Genomic DNA, 20,273 nt, shown 5'->3' with positions numbered 1-20,273 from the left:
AAGAACGTACCGGCAGGCGCAATCAATACGTTTTGGGGAACTGGACCGGTGGCAATATTATCACTTTGGAGAATATGAATTGGTGGTACATCAAACGATTATGGAAAGGTACATTCAATGGTTCTGGAAAGATGAATCGACAGGACGCCTCAGTTATCACAAAGGCTTATGTCATGAGTATAACATCATCGTGGCAAGGTCGAGGAGATGGATATCGAAGTCGTTTCTTATCGTTTCACTCTAAGAAACGCGGGGACTATCTGTACATGATAAAATCGGAGGGTCTTATTTTCGGTCATACGACGCTTCGTAAGCACGTTTCCAAAAGCTCGAGGATATGGTCGAGATTCACACCCGAGGGGCTACCGACGTCTAACCTCGGGGCAATGCAGATCGATAATTATGGTGAAAGAGTGGGAAGTTCCCAAGGCAAATGACTAAAAGCTGACCTAGGCTATTTGGCTAGCTCAAGCCCGTACCGTGGCATTAATTAGCTGTATCAACCATGTATCTTGGTAATAAATGTATTTGTACTATGTTGGGATTCTCCCTCATATATAAATGGGATCCTTGTCATTTTGTAAAGGACCTGATGCTCAATATTGAATACACAAGAACATTCTCTCTGCTCTCTAACATATTCTCTTGATCTCATTACTTGCATTTATTGCTTATATTCATTGTGTTCTATTTATTGTTCTTCATTTATTGCTCCTTACTGATCATAAAAGGCTTCCATTAAAGCTATCGTAACTGTTAAACCCCCCTCGATTGCTCCTAGCCAAGCATCCGACTCGACCTCGAGGCCCGTATAAGCCAGCTCGAGGCCCCGATTTTTGGCCCTCTGGTTTGGTCATTATACTATCTACAAGCTCTTATCTCGTTTCCTAATCTCTCATGTAGCATTCATTGCCTAAACAACTAACGTAAAAATAGATCACATATTTTTAGAACCGCACAATTAAATTTAATTGTAATTACCATTTTCAAGGTAAACATATATATTGACTAATTTAAATTTAAATCGTTGAGTCATGCTCACTATAAACTGTTTATTTGGCTAGTAGGTACCCCTATTAAAAATCCACAGTCCTAAAAAGTGGCATACCCTAACACTCAGTCTCGCATCATATTCTTTTTTGGCCATCAACATGTGGAGTGGCGAAGTCACATGGTCATAGGGGTGCTTAATTGACCACCATTCGTCGAAAAATTATACTGTATATATAGGTAAAATATTATGTGTTAAAGGTGGTATATAACACATATTAAACACTCTTTGTCGAATATTTTTTCACTTTTTTTCAAATTTAAATATCCTTGAAAAAATTCCTAGTTTTGCCACGGAACATGTGGCTAGATAGCTTAGGGATGTACCCGTTTTTGAGGATTATGAGTCAGCCAAGAATTGTATTTCAGCAAAATGTCGTTGTCGTAAGAAGTAAGAACTGCCAAACTATAACAAACCAAATAAAAAGGTGGGCCTTTGAAATCCTATTGCTACTTTGCAAATTGCCACTTTTCCTGCAAATTGATTTTGCTCTCATCCAATCCTCCTCAGCACCTCGAGAAATTAGTGGCCTCAAAATCACAATGATTTAGCTCAACTGTTTCACATTCTTTTTCCGTTTAATATGACTTTATTCTCTTTTTTACTCACATGCTATCCGGAATTTATTAGTTTGATTAATCCTAGATCGCGTTAAGTAAATTCACTTAGGAAATTAACCGCTTCCTAACAAAAGTTCTCTATTTTTTTTATTCAAACTAAAACCTTTTGTTCATGGTAGAAGAACTTAAATCATCTCGTGATACTCCTTGATGGTCCATTTGATATGTGATATGATGTATTATTTTCTTCAAGATAAATATTTTAACTGGCAAAATTATTTAATAAATAATTTCAAGTTCTTGATTGAGTCTTGAGGAAAGTAACATATATTAATTGTACATTGTAGATGAACACGAGGATAGTGCTTTGACGATAATATAACCACTCAAAGTAACCAATTATACTCTCAAAAGAATTGACATAAAATAGGTAAAATAGTTATAAGTGAAATAACTGCCACCATTACTAGCATATGTCATTTCCCTCGCTTGGTACAATAACAATTTAAAAAACAACCAACGTAGTAAAAATTAATTAATCAAGGAAAATATTTCATAAGGAAATTGTTTCCATTAAAAAGAGAACAATTAAATTTGTACGTGATTTATAAACACATGAATTAAATTAATCCGATTAATAAGATAACTAAGAATAAAAGAAACAAAATAAAGATACTTAAAAAAGAATAAGTTTGGACTTCAGGCTGGTCCCACCGGAACTAAGAACAATTAGAAAATCTTAATAGCAACTGTATAAAGCTTTGACAAAATGAGAGAAGAATATCAGCCTTTGAGAACATTTCGAATATGGAACAAAATATAGGATACAAAGTAAGTATGATGTTTTGCTATATGATTTCTGACGAACGCAAAACACTAACACAAAATTACTGCTAGCTAATCAAAGATAGTATATTTAAATTATCGTCTCCATAGGGATTGGATTTAAATAGTGTTCGAATAATTTTTAGTTAAATACTATCCAGGAAAATTAACACTTGATTGAATGATTATCAACTACGATTAACTACTAAAAAATTAAGCAATTATCAACTGATCACAAAAGACAAGAGTTGAGCAACACAGAAATATCAATGAGAGAAATAAGGGTAGTTGATTAGACAGGAGCAAGATCATTGACTCGGGATCCAATTCTTGAAGTAATTCACTCTATATAATACTGTTGATTCTCACGAATTCACTAGATGATTAGATTACACTTGGAGTTAAGGTTCCTCTTTCGACTAAACATTAATTTCAGTAATTAATCCAATTGAAGCACGGTGAACAATTGCAACGAATAAAATGATGGTTTTAGGCTAAAGGAAAACTTCTCACGAATATTTCCCTATTTTTTAGTTCGATTAATAATTCAAGAGGCTCTTTCAATTACCTAGTTGAATCACGAATTTAAACTAGAGCATAAGATGTAAAAAAATTCAATATAAAGCTCCTCTTCTGATTAAGCAAAATAATAAACTACTTCGCAATACGATTAAAGCTCTATCAATTAATTCAAGCAATTATCAAGAATCGAATCCCTAGTCAAATTATCAGTACAACATATTTGTCAACACCGTAAGGGAAATTACTCTATACAAATAGAAAAATTCATCTCAATAAGGTTTAAAATCATAGAAACCATCAATGCCAATGATTCGATACAAAATCCCGTATTACACTGATTGTTGGTTGAAATCTTGTGTCTTCTTGCCTTAGTTGCTTCTCAAATCCTTCGTAGGGCAAAAGACCCTTTACAAATGTATTTTTGTGTATTCATACCGTATAAAAGTAGGTCCGAACGAAACTACCATTTCCAAGCCAAAATAGAAAAATACTCTAGGGAAAATGCACATGCGCGCCACATCACGCGTCCCACCATGCGGCGCACTTGTGGTGATTATCAGAGAGCAGGTTTTTTGTCACCAGGCACCTTTATACAGCTACGCCTCACTGCGCGGTAGGGTTTCTTTCTCAGAGTAATTTTGTTTTCTATTTTTTGACATCCAGACTTAGTCCTCGACCCCCGAACGCGATCTCGATTTAATTCCTTGGGCTTTTACTCAGACTTCAAAGCTCCAATTTCTTCAATTCAGCTCCAAATTAACTTTTTAACTCGGAATCACTTCCTACAAGTCATAAAATAAGTAATAAGTGCAATTCATTATCATTTAAGCTCAAACACACGTAAAGTGCATTAACTAGAGTGCAAAATACGGGGTCTAGCCTAGCATAAATTTTCTCCCTCTTACAATAGAGTGAAAGCCTCTATTTATAGTAGAGCGATAAGGTGCATGATTCACAAATCGTGGCTCCTTAAATACCAATATTAATGCTGCAATAAAGGTAATTAAAAGGTGATAAAGAATAATAAAGCCAAATAAAGGCTAATAAAGGCCGGAAGAATCTATGGGTCTTCTATAACGTTTTTGTAATGGTTATATCTGAATTGCTTCGTATCTGTAACGACTCCACTGGTCGTTTTGTAATGGTCTATAACGTTTTTGTAATGGCCATATCATGAGCCACTCGACACGAGTTTTATAAGTTGGAAAATTTAAAAATTTATAAGTTCGAATTGAAGTGTGATTTGTCGTTTCGATGTTGTAATGTGTGATGTGAGACCTCGAGTAGGTCTGTGTTATATTACGGGGCTTGTTGGTATATTTAGACAGGATCCCGAGTGGCTCGGGTGTGTTTTGGGGTGAGTTTTGAACGAGTTTAGGCATTTCGGCACTCTGCTGATGTTCTGGAACAGTTGAAGTGCGGAGGGTACATTTTGGAGTGCTGAAGCAAAGCCTCATGTGCGGATTGCAGAAATCTTCTTGCGGCCGCAGAAATCCTCTTATGGCCGTAGAAAGGAGAATCTGCAGGTTTGATGGTCTGACGTCGGAAGCTCATATCTTTTAATCTATAAGGAATTTGGAGATGAACCAAAAATAAAAGTTGTAGCCCTTTGAGTTTAGTTTCCAGAAAGTTAAATCATTCATCATTTGGATATTTGTATAGAATGATATGGTCAAATTATTAAAGACCGGTAGTGCAGTCACTACTGAAGTGTGACTCCACAATTTGGATTGCGACCGCAGAACCTGGAATGTGTGGACCGCACAAAAAATGTGCGGTCAGCACAATGGGAGATCAAATTTTGTACTTTATAAATGAGGGTTAGAGTATTATTTCACATTTGGACTTTGAGAGCTCGAATTGAGGCGATTTTTTGTGGATTTTTCAAGAAATTCATTGGGGTAAGTCATTCTAACTCGGATTTGGTTAATCTACATGAATATATCATTGTTTTCGTCATTTAATTAGTGTATTGAGATGAAAATTTGGGGAGAATTGTAGAAACTTCATAGGCTTTATTTGAGTATTTGAATGTCGAGTTGTGATCCGATTTGACTAATTTTGGTATGGTTGGACTCGTTGTTGAATGGGTGTTCGAATTTTTAATTTTGTAGGATTTCGAGACGTGGGATCCACATTGACTTTTGGTTGACTTCGGGGTTGTAATTATAAATTCAACCCTTATTATTTGGAATTATTTTCTTAGGCATTATTTGTTATATTTGAGTTGCTTTTGGTTAGTTCCGAGCAGCTCGGAGGATGATTTGAGCGGGACGGCGCTTCTAGTGTATCGAATTGGCTTGGTTGAGGTAAGTGTTTTGCCTAACTTTGTTGAATTTTTTTTCCTATTAACTATCATTATTTTCTACATGTGGGGGTGATACATATATGAGGTGACGAGCATATATGCATGTGCCAGGGTAACCATGCTCAGGGGTAAAATATGTTATAAATTGTGTCTTGTAGTATCACGTGATCTTCTTGCTTTCATGTTTTTTTTTACTTCTAAATTTCTATGAATAGGACATTAAATGCTAGAAACCATGATTCGGCTTATTATAATTTGATTAAAAATCTAACGAGATTTTTCTGAAAATTATTAATGTGCTAAATCCGATTATTATTATAATGAATCACAAATACATTGCTACATCTATTAATCTTGAGATTTTGAATTCTATACTTGAGTTGAAGATCATTTTTGAGACTTGTTAAAATATTTGAATAATAAAGTACTTGAGGTTCATTGAATTGTGATTGGCTTGAAAGCCGTGATTTATGTTCAATTTGGAATATTCGTTTAACCACTCTCCTTGATGTTATTTATGCTTCCTACTTTGCTTGTTAATGATATATATATGTGCTTGGTAAGTAAGAGTGAAAAGCACGAAGGGTGATACCGTGCAATTTCATATATATTATCATGTGAGGGAGAGTGTAAAGTACGAAGGGTGATGCCGTGCCATTTTTTATCTATTATCATGTGAAGAAAAGTATAAAGCATGAAGGGTGATGTTGTACCATTCATATATATTATTACGCACGAAGGATAATACCGTGCCATTATGTTTACATTATCATGTGAGGAAGAGAGTAAAAGCACGAAGGGTGATGTCGTGCGATTATTTTTATATTATCATATGTTCATGGCACGAAGGATATTTCCGTGCGAGCGAGGACGAGAGACATACATTATGTTGTGATATATTTTCGTTATGTATATATTCATGTCCTTATCTTGAGTTGTTATCGTACACCTATGTTTTCTATGTGACTTGTTGTCATTGTTCTGTTTCCTCTACCCCAATTGTTGCTACGTTATCCATACCTTCTATCTGTTTAACTTGCAAATATTATGATTTCCTTCTAGTTTGTTATATTGGCATTTCTTCCACCTAGTTGGTATATTGTTATATAAATGCTCGGTGAGAAAGAGATAAATGCACGAAGGGTATTGCCGTGCCAATTAATTTGATATACACATATACTGGATGAGAATGAGATAAATGCACAAAGGTATTATCGTGCCATTCGATTGATATCTTGAATATATTCCTCATACTAGAAAAGTTATGAATTGAATGAGATAAATGCTCGAAGGTGTTACCGTGCCAGTCGATGTGATATCTTGAATACAATTCTCACACCAGGGAAATTATGAATTTACTACTGTAATTTCTCCTAGTAATCATTTACTGCCTTGCATAGTTATTTTATCGTACCTCTATCTGTTATGCTCTATAACTGTTTCTATTTCTAGTCTATTGGACATGTTATAATAGTGAGTACCTTTTTAACTAAAATTCCTCGTCACTACTTCGACGATGTTAAACAATATACTTACTAGGTATATGGGATCGGTTGTACTCATATTATACTTCTGCACCTTGCGTGTAGATTTTTGGATGCTAATGTTGCGGTGCGTGGCGGGAGCTGACATTAAAGATGTACCTGCATTCCGGTTACAACTGCATCTTGTTCTTGGTAGCTTTAGAATTATTAATATGTCCATGTATCTTTCAAACAGATGATGTATTTTATTTCATACCAACTTTGTAAACTCTAAGTCTTAGAAGCTCATGATTTGTACTACCGGTCCTTGGGGTGTGTGTAAACGTTCAGTTATGTCATTGTTTATTTCCTCAGTAAATCACTGTTAGTAAACTGTATTTGTAAAATAATTATGAAAAATATAAATGAACATAAACAGAAATGAAAAACAGAAACAGAATTTTAATCCGAGCTCACTGAATTCACAGTGTTTCATTAAGGAATTTAATCCCCTCCTAGTACCCAAGGTTATGGATTATTTCCTCCCAGGATAGAACGAATTACACACTGGTGTAGTGGTACTCCAAACCCCAGTGTTTCAGCGAACACAAAGTTCGGTAGGAGATCACACTTATTGTTGCTTTGTTTGATGTTAAAAGTATGCAGAAGAAGGAGGAGAAACTCAGAAAATCGTATGAAAATTCTGAGCAGAATAGACTTGTATTTATAGCCAAAGTTAGGTTGAAATCTGAAAAGGTACAACTCTTCAGAATGGTTGTTTATGCAAAAGGGCCACAACATAATTGCCATAACATACATGGCTATTTACTCAATAATAAAGAGGGAAAATTGAAGAGGATAGTTTAATTTTCAGTTACACAACTGAAAAACGGATTGGATGATTTAATATTAATATTTATTTTAATATTAATATTCTGTTATTAAAACAAATATTTAATAATATTAACAACAAATAAATTTGGTCCAAAAAATTAATCAATTAATTGACCAAATCCGAAGTCGAAGCCGAGCGAGCGACGACGACGGCGGCACGAGGTTTGCCTTCTTCTCAACTCTTTAAGAGCTAGAAGAAGAGCAATTGCTTATATACCCATAAAAAACCTCTTCCTCTTCTGATATGGGACAATGTCCCTTTGCTAAGGGGGAAACTTAAAATTTCACTTAAAAATTTCATTTCACTCCATTTCTCATTCACCCTCTTTTAAGTATTTAATATACTTAAATACATAAAACCCCAACAATCACATTAAATTGGATTGTTGTAAATTGGCTTACCTAGCGGGTTGAGTTATGTGCTATCACAACTAGTTGGATTTTGGATTGTGACATTTTCCGGCCACAAATTTGTCTCTGGTATCATCATGGTTGTGTCAGCACTGATTGATCATTCTTGACACGTATCGATTCCTAATTCACCCAACTTTTGAGATCCGTTTTTGCCGTATACAGAAATATTCTACTCCATGTCAGACACGTTGATTTTCAATTTGTTTTCTTTTCCTTTTCATTGTTTTATCCAAATGCTACCACTTATATATTCGTTGCTTTTTTTTAGAAAGGCAGAGACTTTTGAATTTTTTTACTTATTAAATTGTGAAAAGCTTCATTCTTTTGAAGAAGAGTTGGAACGATAACGCAATGAAATTCTATTTATTTTATATTTGCTAAAAGTGAAATGACGTGTTCTCATGTTCTGGGTTTCTACTATAACTTTTTTTTGTTGGATAAAATGTTATTTGACATGTCACGTGCAAATCTTTATGTTACCTCGTTTCTCAGGTATCAAATGTGATACCGTATCTTGTTTGTTTATTCAGATAATAAAGTTCGATATATTTAGAAAATAAAATAAAATAAAATAACATGGCTTGTTTCAGTTTTCCATTCTTGAATAGAATTGGGTGATGGTATTTCTACATTTTCTTTGAACCGTTGAAATTAGTTTCATTTGAAGAATTTATTGCCAAGTCTTATAATAGAAGCAAATACATTTGAAAAGGCAAAGAGAAGTTCAATTAGGTAAAATGTAGTTGGGGTTGGAATATTAGATAAACCACTTTGTGTAAAAAGTTTCTGAATTATTAATTAGTAGCAAATAAGAAGTTTGGGATGGAAACAAAATTCGAGTTAATGTTCCTATGCGCTTTAAACTAAATACGAGTTTTATTTGTGCAACGAACTATAAATTGTTTCCTCTCTATTTATCCTAATTGCGATATTGTTCGTACTATTTAGATCAACTTGTGTGCCTCACAACATGTTTCTCAAGTTTCTTGTTACTTTTCAGGCTTCCACCAATATATAAATCGGGTGATTTTATCTAACTAGGCTTGGAGAGATGAAAATAAATCACCTAATATTTTTTAATCTTCACTTGATATATAAAGCTAAGACTTTATAGTTCTCACTTCATTTTATTAACCTCTAAGCCACACCCTTAATAGATATTCCTCAATTATCACTTTAAACCCATATAATGGAATAAAATGCAAATTTGATGGTTGAACATGATCTATTAATCAAACATTTTGGCTTCTTAGTATCTTCATGCGTGTAAGTTTGTTCATATTGTTAGTCCTAAACGGAAAAAGAAGGACTACAATAGGTAGACAGCGTAATGTTAGGGTTTGCCTTAATTTTCTTAACATGTTTGGGTTTTACCTATTACTTGATGAAAGAACAGAGTATTTAGAGGGCGAAATATTTACTATAACTGATTTTAGTTTTTCCAAAAAGAAAATATAAATCTCTTCCATAGCTGATAGATTCATTTCTTGTGAAAAAAAAAATAGGTTGTAGACTTGTATGAATTTAGGACCCCTCCTTCACATATAGATAACAGTAGCATCCACATGCAGTCTTTAAGAGAGTCTTGTTTAGTGGGAGGGGGAGAGGGGAGGGGGAGGGGGATTTCTTCTCTCAATAAGTTTTTTTTTTCTCTTTTATATTAGTAGTTGATGTAGGTCAATTGACCAAATGATATAAAATTATAATATCTTCTTTGATGTATTTTTCTTTTGTGCATGATTTATTATTATCCTTATTATTTCGATATTAATAAGTGATAACGAAGACTTTTATCCCAAAAAATTAATTTTGTCCAAGAGTACTATACAGGGTGACAAACTTTCAACTACATATTTTTAATGTTCCTGCTACTATATCTTTAAAACTAAAACGGCTCCAACTTTCAACCCATGTTTACTTTTAACGTATAACCTCCACTATTAATCTTATACACTTTTAATGCAGGGTTTCATTTTATCCCTATTCACTTTTAACGCTAGACTTCAATATTTTAACCCATGCTTACTTTTAATGCACATGGCTATATGTCACTATCCTAAAACCGACTCGGTCATGATGGCGCTCATTATTCTATAAAAGTCATTTTTAAGTCATTAATTAAAAAGAAATCTCATAACATAAGTCTAAATATCAGTGCGGAATAAATACACAAGCCTGACATCGGGGTGTCACAAGTCACGAGCAACTACAACTCTGTCTAAGTATAATAAAGTCTAACAAACTCTGGAAGACAATACTAATAAAATCTAGGAAAGATATGAGGGAGAAGAACAGGGCTGCGAACGCCATGCAACTACCTTGTAGACTCCAAAATCCTGCTGAATGGACGATCAATGCTCACTATCATGACCCGCAACTCCTGGATCTGCATACAAGGTGCATGGTGTAATGTGAGTACGTCAACTCAGTAAGTAATAAAAGTAAATGAAAGCTGAGTAGTAAGAAAACAGATAATTCCACGTCATAGCACTATAGCAAATACAATACATTTCCAAAATAGTACAGAACTCAATTATCTCGTAAAACAAACTCAATTTCAGTAAAACCTTTTGTCACACCTCCTTTTTTCGCCCCCGCGTGGGGACAAGGGAGTTTTTCCAATTAAAGGACAATCGAAACGGGATTTGTTTATTTATTTCAGAGTCGCCACTTGGGAGATTTAGGGTGTCCCAAGTCACCAATTTAATCCCGAATCGAGGAAAAGAATGACTCTGTATTACAATCCGCGAACCAGAAATCCGGATAAGGAATTCTGTTAACCCGGGAGAAGGTGTTAGGCATTCCCGAGTTCCGTGGTTCTAGCACGGTCGCTCAACTGTCATATTCGGCTTGTTTATCTGATTTTATACAATTATGAGCTAATGTGCAAGTTTTAACTTTTAACCGCTTTCGTCATTATTTATATATTTTTTCAAGAATTGCAACATCATGGAAATACATCTCCAACCACGTCACATCAATGCACCTGTGGTTGTTGGCACATTTCAACTCTGTTGAGATTTGGATTTGGGTCACATAAATGTGCACCCGAGTTTTAAGAAAATTAAATTATTAAAAGGCATGCCTAAAGCGACTAGCGTATCATTTACTTTGGGTAGGGCCGTGAAATTTTGCTAAACGGTCCATCCCGAAGTCTAAGCAATTTTAAAGCAAATATTTACCGAGGGCCCCACAATTTTGTATTTTTATTCGGTGAGGCTCATCTCATTCTTATTTAAAGGAATTTGCAACGTCATGGACATGCATCTCGGATCACGTCACAATCAATGTACCCGTGATCAGAGACAGATTTCGACTCCGTTGAGATTTGGATTTGGGTCACATAAATGTGCACCCGAGTTTAAGAAAGTAATTTAATTAAATCGCGTCTAAAGAGTCTAACGCGTTATTATCTTGGGGGAAGGCAGTGAAATTCACTAAACAGTCCATCCCTAATTCTAAGTATTTATTATGACCAATTATTGAGGGCCCCGCAATTTGCATTTTTATTTGGTGAGGCTCGTCTCATTATTTATTTATTTTTTAAAAAAATAATCTTAGAATTACTACATTTTTTATTTTTCGTTTTTCTCTAAAATAAATGAAGAAAAATGTCCTACTTTATTTACATACTTTCGAGTTATTATAGTTAAGTTTCGAAAGTGAGTCGTTTAAAGAGTTTACATGGGCAGCGCATAGAATGTTCTACATACATACAATAAAAGAAAGAAAAGACTACATTAAACTACAACTTCAAATCTTTCTCATTTTTTGCATTCATGTTTCGAGTAGCTTACAAGATGAACCAGTGTATCGTTTGTGTACCTGGTATTGTCAATACAAGAAGAAGAAGGTCAGCAAAGTAGTATGTAACACATCAACATACAGCAGCATAAAGCCCAACACAGTAGCTTCAACACCTCAATCCAGAAATCCCAGCAACACGGAGAAAACTAGTAAAAATGGAGAAGAAAAATAGTGCGGAAATCTCTCTTTATTTTTCTTTCTAGATTTGAACTCTCTATGGTGTTCTTTCGCTCTCAATATTTCAGAAAATTTGGTTATATCTTTTTTACTATCTCCAAAATGAATTCTGTCCCTGTATATTCTGTGTATCCAGAATGTATATCAAGTGTATACTGCTCTCTCCGCCCCCTCTTTTCTTCTTCTCTCTATCTAGTTTTTCCTCTTTTTCCCACATCCTTCTTCCTAAATTTTCTCTTCTATTTATAGCAAAATTTTCGAAATTTCCAGATTTGTTTTTTATTATTTTATTATTTTTTTAATTAAAAGAAATCCCACTTACAAATTGCTTTTATTTTTTTAGAAAAAGAAATCCCACCTTTATTTACTTTATTTTTAAAATTCCAACTTTAATTACTTTATCTTATTTAAAATCCCACTTTTTATTTTTTTAAAAGAGAATCTCACTTTATTTAACTTTTCTTTAAAAAACAAACCACTATCTTTTCTTTTTCTTTCAAAAATGCTACTTTCAATTACTTTAAATTTTTTAAATTTTCAGATACCTTTATATTTATTATTTAATCCCAACCTTCTTTTACTTTTAAATTTTTTAAAAATTTCCACAAAACTTTTTATTTTTTTAAATTTTCTACATTCTTTTACTTTTTTTAAAAAAAAAAAAGAAGAGAATTTCACCTATTTTTACTTTTATATTTTTTTATTCAATACTTACCTTTTTCTTATTTATTATTTATTTTTTTAAATCATTCCCGAAATTATTATATATTTTAATAAAAAAAATATTTTCGGATTTTTTATATATAAAAAAACAAAAAATAAAACTATTAATAGTGATAATTCACCTTTTATTTTTTATTTTTTTGGTTTTGTTTTGTGTTGGACAAAAATGAAGAAGGGGTGTTGGGTTAATGGAGCGGACCGGGTCGATCCGGTTTGAAGTGGACCGGGTCATGGGGAAAGTTGGGCAATTATTTGGGCATGTAGCTTGAATTTTGAAGAAGAGGCCCAACTCCGACTTTCTTTATTTTTTGCTCTCTTTTCTTCTTTTATTTTTCTAAAACTAAATTATAAAAATACTTAAACTATTATTAAGAACTAAATTAAGTTATAAAAGCGCAAATTAACTCCCAATAACAATTAACGCACAATTAAGTAATAATTAAGCATAAAATTGTATATTCGGACATTAAATGCTAAAAATGCAAACGATGCCTATTTTTGTAATTTTTATTTTTTGTAAAACAAACTTAATTACTAACAATTGTAGAATTAAATCCTACATGCAAAATGCGACATATTTTTTTATTTTTATTAATTTAACAAATAAACATGCACAGACAAACATACAAATAATTACACAAAAATACCACAAAATATCACAAAAATTGCACACCAAGAAAAATTATTTTATTTTTGAATTTTTTGGGAGTAATTCTCATATAGGGCAAAAATCACGTGCTTACAGCTGCCCCTCTTTGCCCGAAGACACGAAGGGTTTTCGTGCAAAGATAAAACGAGCGATTTTTGTCCATCCGAGTACTCCGTGTGAAGCATTTTTTTGAAAAAGATTTGACCGAACCTTTGCTTCAAAGGTTTCCTACATATCCTAGGCTAAACAGGAATCAGGTCAATGTAGTTCGGGAAGTTTTGGTAGCTGGGACTACCGTGGGACTGCAATGTTACTGTTGTTGCATGCTATTACTACTGCTTACCGATCTCCTTGTTACACCGTGCTTAAAAGAAAACAAGAAGCTAGGCTAGACTGCAATTTGTTTTTGTTGCCTTGCCTTCTTGTCTGCTTGCATTTTTTTCCAGTGCTTTTCTTCCGATGCTTTTCTTCCTTTAGACACATGCATTTGAGTTTTTGCTGGGACCTCTTATTGCAACCTTCTGCTTCCCAGTGTCGGGGAATTTTATTGTTTCCTGCTGGGGATTCCTATTGTAACCCTCTGTTTTATTGTCCTCTGACTTTATCCTGAAATGTATGCCTCTGTTGTATGGGCGAGCTCCCAACTTTAATACTTGAAAATTAATGTTGAATGTGTTCCTCTGTTATATGGGCGGGCTCCCAACTTCAACACTTGAAATGAAAAGACTGAAATGTATGCCTCTATTATCTGGGCGGGCTCCCAACTTCAACGCTCGAAATATAAAGACTAAAATGTATTCCTCTGTTCTATGGGCGGGCTCCCAACTTCAACACTTGAAATGAAAAGACTGAATGTATGCCTCTGTTATCTGGGCGGGCTCCCAACTTCAACGCTTGGAATGTAAAGACTGAAATGTATGTCTCTGTTATCTGGGCGGGCTCCCAACTTCAACACTTGAAATGTAAAGACTGAAATGTATGCCTCTGTTATCTGGGCGGGCTCCCAACTTCAACAACAACTTTAAAAATGTCACTCCTTTCTTTAGGTTGGCGAGATTTCAACCAATAAATCGTCATTCTATTCTTCAGGGGGACTCCTGACTACTTAGAATTTGAATTGTATTCCCTTATTCTCCAGGTGGGCTCCTGATTGCTAACTTTGAAATGGAATGTCTCTATTCTCCAGGCAGACTCCTGACTTTTAAAATTTAAATTGTGTGTCTCTGTTCTTCAGGCGGACTCCTGACATCAAACTTGAAAAGTATGTCTCTGTTCTCCAGGCGGACTCCTGATTGCTAAATTTGAAATTGAATGTCTCTATTTTCCAGGCGGACTCCTGATTTTTGAAATTTAAACCGTATGTCTCCGTTCTTCAGGCAGACTCCTGACGTCAAACTTGAAAAGTATGTCTCTGTTCTCCAGGCGGACTCCTGATTGCTAAATTTGAAATTGAATGTCTCTATTCTCCAGGCGGACTCCTGATTTTTGAAATTTAAACTGTATGTCTCCGTTCTTCAGGCGGACTCCTGATTTCAACAACAACTTAGGAGGAAATGCCTCTCCTATGGGTAAAATAAACTTAGAAGGAAACGCCTCTCCTATGGGTAAGACTAAACTTAGGAGGAAATGCATCTCCTATGGGGTGAAACTAAAACAAACTTAGGAGGAAATGCATCTCCTATGGGTAAAACTAAACTTAGGAGGAAATGCGTCTCCTATGGGTAAAAGTAAACTTAGGAGGAAATGCATCTCCTATGGGTAAAAATAAACTTAGGAGGAAATGCCTCTCCTATGGGTAAAAAACAAACTTAGGAGGAAATGCATCTCCTATGGGTAAAAAAAATTAGAATTAAATCGCGTCTAAAGAGTCTAACGCGTTATTATCTTGGGGGAAGGCAGTGAAATTCACTAAACAGTCCATCCCGAATTCTAAGTATTTATTATGACCAATTATTGAGGGCCCCGCAATTTGCACTTTTATTTGGTGAGGCTCGTCTCATTATTTATTTATTTTTTTAAAAAATAATCTTAGAATTACTACATTTTTTATTTTTCGTTTTTCTCTAAAATAAATGAAGAAAAATTTTATTTTAAAAAATGCTACTTTCAATTAATTTAAATTTTTTAAATTTTCAGATACCTTTATATTTATTTTTTAATTCCAACCTTCTTTTACTTTTAAATTTTTTAAAACTTTTTATTATTTTTTTAAAATTTTCTACATTCTTTTACTTTTTTTTAAAAAAAAAAAAAAAAAGAATTTCACCTATTTTTACTTTTATTTTTTTTTATTCAATACTTCCCTTTTTCTAGTTTCGCCAGTAATTGGTCATTGATTTTTTCTAAAATAATCAATTAACTCCCTAACTGATATATTCTTTTTCCGTTTGTTGTTTTTTTTTTCTCTTTTTTTTCCTTCAATTTTCCAACATTCCCGAGATTCAGAAACCGGTCGACATGCAAGTTCGAAACAAATATATGTACAGAGCAAGTAGGATGCATCAGAATGGTCTTTTCATTTCAGGTTGCTAGTCCTAGACGGACCCAACCCCTGTGTTGAGTCCCCTAAGTCAAATGCAACGTGATGCAAATAAGCGTTCCTACTAGGGATCAGGCATGAGGTTTCGTTATACTAGGTTTATAACCTGGGTATATGTTCTAGACTGTGTACCCGAGCGTACAACTCGAGTCGAGGAGGGGGCAACTTACCGGGAACCAAAAGGCCATCCGGCTTCGTAACTTATCCGTCCTCTTTCTTATTTCAGGTATTGACACTAACAGAATAGGGAGCCTCGACCAGCAAGCTTCTCCCCGGAGGTAAGAAGAGAAGGGTTTCGGCACAGTTTATATGTACAGTTCAAATAATATCAAAGCGGTAAAAGCAGCATTTAGCACATTAGGCTCAAATATGTAAAAATCAGATAAAACCAAATATAACAATTTATCTAAGCTCGAATTCTAACCCTGAACCAGTGGTTCTGGGTTCAAACAAATTTATCCCCAGCAGAGTCGCCAGAGCTGTCACGCCTCCTTTTTACCGCACCCGCGAGGGTACAAGGGAGTTTTTCCAATTAAAGGACAATCGAAACGGGATTTGTTTATTTATTTCAGAGTCGCCACTTGGGAGATTTAGGGTGTCCCAAGTCACCAATTTAATCCCGAATCGAGGAAAAGAATGACTCTGTATTACAGTCCGCGAACCAGAAATCCGGATAAGGAATTCTGTTAACCCGGGAGAAAGTGTTAGGCATTCCCGAGTTCCGTGGTTCTAGCACGGTCGCTCAACTGTCATATTCGGCTTGTTTATCTGATTTTATACAATTATGAGCTAATGTGCAAGTTTTAACTTTTAACCGCTTTCGTCATTATTATTATATATTTTTCAAGAATTACAACATCATGGAAATACATCTCCAACCACGTCACATCAATGCACCCGTGGTTGTTGGCACATTTCAACTCTGTTGAGATTTGGATTTGGGTCACATAAATGTGCACCCGAGTTTTAAGAAAATTAAATTATTAAAAGGCGTGCCTAAAGCGACTAGCGTATCATTTACTTTGGGTAGGGCCGTGAAATTTTGCTAAACGGTCCATCCCGAAGTCTAAGCAAATTTAAAGCAAATATTTACCGAGGGCCCCACAATTTTGTATTTTTATTCGGTGAGGCTCATCTCATTCTTATTTTTTAAAGGAATTTGCAGCGTCATGGACATGCATCTCGGATCACGTCATAATCAATGTACCCGTGATTAGAGACACATTTCGACTCCGTTGAGATTTGGATTTGGGTCACATAAATGTGCACCCGAGTTTAAGAATGTAATTTAATTAAATCGCGTCTAAAGAGTCTAACGCGTTATTATCTTTGGGGAAGGCAATGAAATTCACTAAACAGTCCATCCCGAATTCTAAGTATTTATTATGACCAATTATTGAGGGCAGCGCATAGAATGTTCTACATACATACAGTAAAAGAAAGAAAAGACTACATTAAACTACAACTTCAAATCTTTCTCATTTTTTGCATTCATGTTTCGAGTAGCTTACAAGATGAACCAGTGTATCGTTTGTGTACCTGGTATTGTCAATACAAGAAGAAGAAGGTCAGCAAAGTAGTATGTAACACAGCAACATACAGCAGCAGAAAGCCCAACACAGTAGCTTCAACACCTCAATCCAGAAATCCCAGCAACACGGAGAAAACTAGTAAAAATGGAGAAGAAAAATAGTGCGGAAATCTCTCTTTGTTTTTTCTTTCTAGATTTGAACTCTCTATGGTGTTCTTCCACTCTCAATATTTCAGAAAATTTGGTTATATCTTTTTTACTCTCTCCAAAATGAATTCTGTCCCTGTATATTTTGTGTATCCAGAGTGTATATCGAGTGTATACTGCTCTCTCCGCCCCCTCTTTTCTTCTTCTCTCTATCTAGTTTTTCCTCTTTTTTCCACCCTCTTCTTAAATTTTCTCTTCTATTTATAGCAAAATTTTCGAAATTTTCAGATTTGTTTTTTATTATTTTATTATTTTTTTAATTAAAAGAAATCCCACTTACAAATTGCTTTTTATTTTTTTAGAAAAAGAAATCCCACCTTTATTTACTTTTATTTTTAAAATTCCAACTTTGATTACTTTATCTTATTTAAAATCCCACTTTTTATTTTTTTAAAAGAGAATCTCACTTTATTTAACTTTTCTTTAAAAAACAAACCACTATCTTTTCTTTTTCTTTCAAAAATGCTACTTTCAATTACTTTAAATTTTTTAAATTTTCAGATACCTTTATATTTATTTTTTAATTCCAACCTTCTTTTACTTTTAAATTTTTTAAAAATTTCCACAAAACTTTTTATTTTTTTAAATTTTCTACATTCTTTTACTTTTTTTAAAAAAAGAAGAAGAGAATTTCACCTATTTTTACTTTTATATTTTTTTTATTCAATACTTCCCTTTTTCTTATTTATTATTATTTTTTTAAATCATTCCCGAAATTATTATATATTTTTTTTAAAATAAATCATTCCCGAAATTATTATATTTTTAAAAAAAAATATCAAATAAAAAAATATTTTCGGATTTTTTATATATAAAAAAACAAAAAATAAAACTATTAATAGTGATAATTCACCTTTTATTTTTTATTTTTTTGGTTTTGTTTTGTGTTGGATAAAAATGAAGAAAGGGTGTTGGGTTAATGGAGCGGACCGGGTCGACCCAGTTTGAAGTGGACCGGGTCATGGGGAAAGTTGGGCAATTATTTGGGCCTGTAGCTTGAATTTTGAAGAAGAGGCCCAATTCCGACTTTCTTTATTTTTTGATCTCTTTTCTTCTTTTATTTTTCTAAAACTAAATTATAAAAATACTTAAACTATTATTAAGAACTAAATTAAGTTATAAAAGCGCAAATTAACTCCCAATAACAATTAACGCACAATTAAGTAATAATTAAGCATAAAATTGTATATTCGGACATTAAATGCTAAAAATGCAAACGATGCCTATTTTTGTAATTTTTATTTTTTTGTAAAACAAACTTAATTACTAACAAATTGTAGAATTAAACCCTACATGCAAAAATGCGACATATTTTTGTATTTTTTATTAATTTAGCAAATAAACATGCACAGACAAATACAAATAATTATTCAAAATATCACAAAATTGCACACCAAGGAAAATTATTTTATTTTTTGAATTTTTTGGGAGTAATTCTCATATAGGGCAAAATAGCCAACTTTAATTTACTTTTATTTTTAAAATTCCAACTTTAATTACTTTATCTTATTTAAAATCCCACTTTTTATTTTTTTAAAAGAGAATCTCACTTTATTTAACCCAAATTCATGTGAAATTTAAAAACTTTATTTCGAAATAATTATTTAACAATTATTTAGGCAATCTCCATAAGATTCGACCACAACAAACAAAAAAAAAATTGAAAAAGAGAAAAGAAAAAAAAGATGAAAAAAAAGAAAAGAAAATCGAAAAAAGAAAAAAAAAGAAAAAAAAAAGATGTTGTTAATAATGATGACAGACCGAGTCCATTCTAACCTGTTTTGTTTCGCAAAGAAAGTTAAGGTGGTTGGTTTGTGGTAAGCCGGACAATGACACTCAGAATCCTTTACTTGCATCTCATGATACACACTCTGCGGGGATCAGGCCTGATAACAAAAGCACTCGAATCCTATTGGGAACTTGTTGACGGAGGTTGATGATATTGAAGCTGGTAATGGTCTAGGCAATACTGATGCGAAGCTCAGTGGCTAAGATGCCAATTTTGATAAAATGGGAGGACGCTCCGTTCCTTGGTTAGCAAAAGAGAAGCTGGTGGTGGCTTATTTTGTTGTCATTTCTGTTGTCCGGATTATTCTTAGCGTTGTAATCCGAATATTGTCTTGTGTCAAACCTTCCTATCTTTCCATTTTGTCATATAAGTTTGTTTAAGTTTTGTCGAGGCTGTGTTAGGATTTTATTCTGGTTGTTTTGTTTGTTTTATTATTCAAACCATTTCGTCGGTAGTCTAATACAAAAGCCGATCTTTTATTATTTCCAGTCATCTTTTTGTTTAGTCCTTTTATCATTTTTGTTCAATGCCGATTCTAGGGACATGACATGCGCACACAGTTTGGGCCTAATCTTAAAAGTTAATCATAAAACCCTGGGAAGGTGATCAAAGCATTTAAAGGAAATAAGAACGGTTTGAGATTATTTGGATCCCGAGTCATGTGGAACTGGGGCAAGTAAAACACAAAGAAAACCGTTAAAAGCAAGATTCACCTTTCATGATAACGAGAGTAAGAGTGTCGCCCAACGGTGCTTTAGAAATGACAAAGGAAAAATAAAATGTGTGAATATAATTGTCAAGTCCAGCACCATCG

This window comes from Nicotiana tabacum, chromosome 10 (assembly GCF_000715075.1).
Source record: "Nicotiana tabacum cultivar K326 chromosome 10, ASM71507v2, whole genome shotgun sequence".
Taxonomy (NCBI): domain Eukaryota; kingdom Viridiplantae; phylum Streptophyta; class Magnoliopsida; order Solanales; family Solanaceae; genus Nicotiana; species Nicotiana tabacum.
Note: the sequence above shows the minus strand (reverse complement) of the source record.